Below are 5,478 nucleotides of genomic sequence, written 5' to 3'. Positions count from 1 at the left end.
CACTGCGCATGCGTTCGTGTAATGCCAGACTCCTGGTGTGCCAACACGCTGTGGCCACTAGGTGGGGATAAAGAAGCATGTGTTCAAATTATTGCTGTCGAGGGATGCCGCCACCTAGCGGTAGAATCGTACATTTATTACCACAATTGAAAGGTGTTTATTTATAAACCAAATTGTCACCTTAGTGTACTTCTTTGTTCTTGGACTGACTGTAGAAACTAATACAAACATTTCATTTGTGACAAGTGACTTGAATAATATTGTGTATGTAGTGACAGTGGAACCTGTCAAAGGATGTAATAAATGAGGCGGAAAGTAAACAGCCATTGGAGTGTCAAATTGTGATTATTACAGGTCAGTTGGTGAAGTGTCCCTGCTATACAGTGGTTGTTACCTACCAAAAGTGTCCTGAGAAAGGACAGCCAGGGAATTGGTGACAGGTTCATGGCAACCCAAGACCTTATGTACACAACCAAGCCTCTCCCGCTGTTTATAGAGCAGGTCCAATCCTAATCTGTGGTATCACAATGGACATCAGAGGTCAATGGGAATGGACGGCACTCAAGTGACTCTCAGTGCATTCAGCTATAAGAATTCCAAAATACAAACTCAGTCATGCACAAGAAGCCTTATGGATGCTTGTGGGGAGTGAAGCCTAGCTCGTCGGATCCATTTGCAGAAGAGCTAATGTAGCTCAAATTGTTGAAAAATATGCTAGCTATGACAAAAAGGCCCCTGAATGCCCAGTACCTCACAGCCTGTGTATGGAGCTGTGTAACAACATACTGGCTAAGATACACTATGCAAGATGGCGGAGGCATTGTGTTACTCTGGGGAACGTTCTGCTAGGAAATCGCGGAAAGGATTCATGGAAAGGAAAATTACCAGAAAGGCAATTTTACCACTCCATATCATCCTTGGCAGCACAACATATGGAACTGAAACGCAGTATAAAAAAAGGGAGGGTTACTGTGACCCTGCTTGAACCTCCTGTGTGCAAAAAATGGTATTCCTGGAGACAACGACGTCCAGCCTATAGAGGTTGGCGAAGGTGGACAAGCAAAATACAAAATGAAAGCTGTGCAGTGATCGGTTGCTATGAGCAGCTAAAATAGTTTTGCTTTTGGATGGACTAATAAATTTACCTCGCATAGTTTATTTCATCCCTAGAGGAATAATGAACATACGAACAAGTGAAGTGAAGACGCTGTGATGAATAACTGTACGATGGCATCTTTACACAAGTGAGCAGGTGTCAGCCCTTGTTCTTCCCATTAAATTGAATGGAGAGAACCTTTGAGCTTATAAGGTACTCACTCTGTCCAGGTAGATGGAGTCTTTTGATATCAAGAGTATGGTGACTCTTCTACTGGATTGGAAGGATCAAGAAAAAAAGGTTGGTTAAAGGGATCCTACCATTAAAACTCAAATTTTTGTCCCTAATACGTAGGAATAGCCTTAAGAAAGGCTATTCTTCTCCTACCTTTAGATGTCTTCTCTGCGCCGCCGTTCGGTATAAATCCCGGTTTTCGTCGGTATGCAAATGAGTTCTCTCACAGCACTGGGGGTGGGCCCCAGCACTCAAACAGCACTAGGGGCATCCTCTATGCTGCGAGAGAACTCTCCAGTGTCGCCTCTTTTCGCGTCTTCTTGCGGCGGTGGTTTCAAACTTCTAGACCTCGGGCCTAGGGCAAAGCCGACTGCCCATGCCCGCCGACCACAAGAAAATGGCCGCTTACACAGTGTTGTAAGTGGCCACTTTCTTGTGCCGGCAGGCATGCGCAGTCGGCTGCCCGAGGCCTAGAAGTTTGAAGCCAGCACCGGAAGAAGACGTGAAGAGAGGCCGTTCCTGAAGAACATGGAGAGTTCTCTGGCAGCATTGTGGACGCCCCCAGTGCTGCAAGAGAACTCATTTGCATACCGATGAAAACCAGGATTTATACCAAACGGCGTCGCAGAGAAGACATCTAAAGGTAGGAGAAGAATAGCCTTTCTTAAGGCTATTCCTATGTATTGGGGACATAAAATTTAATTTTAATGATAGGGTCCCTTTAAAAGATCTCGGTTGTCATCTGAGACAACCTTAGCCAAAAAAATAAAGGTACAGCACCAAGGCTTGCGGAATTAGGTAAGGTTCTTTGTAGGAAAGTGCCTGAAGCTCAGCTACTCTTTTAGGTGAGGCGATGGCAACTAACAGTAAAATCTATTCTGACAAAAATTTTAATAGTAAGTAATAGCTCAGAGGAAGCCAGGCCACATGCACACAGTTGCAGAGAGTATTAGTGCATACATCACACACAGGAGCTAAGTGTGGAGGTGCACACACTTGGAAGGTCTATAAGACACAAGCATCAGGTGCCAGGTTCAAAGCCTCTTGGAATGGGTGCTAGGGGTTGGTCTGCCCCTGTCTCCTAGGACCTATATATTTCATCTCCCCCCATTCAATTGCGCAAGTATGCCCTACACCTCTTACTGCTACTCCTCACCTCCGCTAGGTGCTTGATTACTAAGCATTGGCGGCAGCCAGCCCCTCTGGCACTTGAAGATCTGTATGCTAGGATCAGAAACGTGTGGTCACTGGAGTATCTGACAGCTGTGCTTAACGAGGAGGAGAAATTTCATGCTATCTGGAATCTGTGGGATGCATTTTGGCCCACCGAAACCTCTCTGACCTGATACCAACTGGACTTTCCCTTCCCTGTTGACGTTTTTCCCTTGTCTTCTCTGTCCTTGTGTTTTCCTGTTTAGTCTTTTATCTCCTTGTTGTCGTCTGTTTTTTTCTGTTTGGATCGTTTTCTTTAAGACTTTCCTCATCTGATATTGTTGTACCGGTTTATTGTACTGCTTCTTTATTTGTATATATTTTTTGAAAGAAACAGGTTGTCGTCCTTGTTGTTTCTCTATATTGATAAACTCCTTTAAATAAACAGTTTAAAAAAAAAAAAAAAGACACAAGCCTCAAAGTAATAGATACACACGCCTAAAGGGGCTCTATCATTGGGAAAAGTAATTTTTAACTAAGAACATACATACATAGCCTTTAGAAAGGCTATTCCACACACACCTTTTGTATGTAAATTGCCTCAGTGGTTTTTGAATAAGTCCGTTTTTATTCATATGCTAATTAGCTTCCAGCCAGCACAGGAAGTTCCCAGCAGCCGCCTCTCTGCTATTCTCTCCTATCTGTGTGTGCAAGCAGGAAGTCAGCAGCAGCAGCCTGTGCTGTACACATACATAGGAAAGAATAGCAGAGGGTGCACGATGAGACTTCTGGGGTGCACCAAGAGGCTAATTAGCATATAAATAAAAATGGGCTCATTCAAAAACCACTGAGACGATTTACATACAAAAGGTAGGTGTGGAATAGCCTTTCTAAAGGCTAAGCAAGGATGTGCTTAGTTAAAAATGTATTTTCCCAATGATGATTTAACCCTAGTGTGCCCACCTTTTCCACCTGCTGGAGATGTCTTTCATCATCGGGAACATTGTATCACATCTACAGGGACTGTCCCTTAATCCGTCATTTTTGGACGAAGTTCAGACTGCACTCTTTATACAGCGTATTCCACTGGATCCACTCACCTATTTGCTTAAAGGGAATCTCTCTAATTTTTACCTAAGCATACGATTGTACACACATAAGACAGGGCTCAGTAAACTTCCGATGCTTGTTGCTGACTAATTAGCATATGAATAAAAGTGGGCTCATTCAAAAACAACTGAGGGGATTAACAAACAAATGGTATGTGTGGAATCGCCTTTCTAAAGGCTATGTAAATATATGCTTAGTTAAAAGTGATTTTTCGCAATGATAGAATCCCTTTAACTTACCTCCTTGACAAAAAGACATCTAAGCTATTTCTAAACCTCTGCACTGCTGCAAAAACACTCATGGCTGTCCACTGGAAGAGTGTTTTCCCCCCTACACTGCCTGCACTTGTTGCTTGTATGAAGGATGTCCATTGCCTACAATTCTTGACTGCCACCCTCAACAATACCGTGGAAGCATTCCAATCTGTTTGGTCCCCATGGGATACCTATTATATTCTTTGAGGTCTCTGATCCTTCCCCATCTCACCTTCTTGTTTCTCCTCTGTCCTTTGTGGTTTGTGTTTATTACCTCTGTTGATCTATATTTGTACTTGTTCTCGGATGGCAACTGTTACACTACCTTTTCCTGTATCCTTATGGTTTTCTCTAGTCATATTCTTAAACTGAATACAAATTACCTCCCTGATACAAGGGTGGAGAGCAAACCCCAAACCGCTGATACACGCAGGGAAATGGAAGGGCTGACAGAAATCCACAAAAGGGAAGTGTTCTTCATCCTAATAGAAAGAGTAAATAAAAATAGGAGTAGTTCTTGTCTGGGGAGGGGGGGGGTTTATATTGGTATGTCTCCCTCTACCATTGGATATCTGATAATATTAGTTAAACCCTCTTGGCCTTTCTTCTGTCTTAGTAGGCAAGATGCCCAACAAACCCATATCTTGTGCTACCAAGGATGTTATAGAAAACCTGATTTGCATCAGCGGTAATAGAGCTTATATCTGAATGATCTGGATAATCGAAACACCAAAATGCTGAGGGTGATAGCGCCTTTCAGATGATGTAGGTCATTGTGCTTTTTAGACCTGCAATAGGTTCTCTTTAATATTGCATCTACCTTTTAGAGGTTTTGTACCTTCCACAATCAACATGGTGGAATTAGCTTGGACTTGATGGGCCTGTGTCTTTAATCACACTTATCAACTATATAACTATGTGAAATATATAGAAAAAGCTTTCAATGCCTTTCCCTTGTACGACCCAACAAACAAATTGAGCTATTCCATTGTGTATATAGATACCCAAGTGAGAACAGGGCAGTAGATATCTGGTGAGGTGGCACTAGATTTATGATGGCACAATGAGCTGCCTTCAGCTTGTCAAGCACATTTACCCAGATTATTATTGCCACCCCAATCCCTCTCCCCCCACCCAGCTTTATTCAGAATAATGTAGAGAGGACCCCAATTTCTACACACAAAAGAAGTACTCAACACTGTATATGTAGAAAAGACCATCTTTACTGCAGTGCGACATTATCTGACGAGTGCTGTCAGGGAGATGCAGTTATCCAAGGTACCTATACATTATATATATATATTTACACAATCATTCAGTCTTTACATTTTTTGGTATCATTTTTTAAATTTTCTTACAAAAATAGGATTTGAACCACCTAAGGACGTGCTAGGGGCTGGAGAAATGTTGCCCTGCAACAGTCAATCAGCTCTGGCAGTCCTGAAGGGGTTAAATCTCAGTCGGCGCACCTGTACTTTTCCATATTAAGGTCCTGTGTCTGTAAATGCAGTCCATATAGCAGTGCAGCAGCAGTGATACACGTCTGGATTTAACAAGAGGGGGTTGGGGAAAGCAGATGTGGTCATTTGCTGTCTGTGTTCAGCATAAAGGCAATTCAGGGGTAGTGGAGTG

The sequence above is a fragment of the Leptodactylus fuscus genome, chromosome 7 (assembly GCF_031893055.1).
Source record: "Leptodactylus fuscus isolate aLepFus1 chromosome 7, aLepFus1.hap2, whole genome shotgun sequence".
Lineage (NCBI taxonomy): Eukaryota > Metazoa > Chordata > Amphibia > Anura > Leptodactylidae > Leptodactylus > Leptodactylus fuscus.
The sequence above is the reverse complement of the archived record's forward strand: the minus strand, read 5'-3'. Positions refer to the sequence as shown.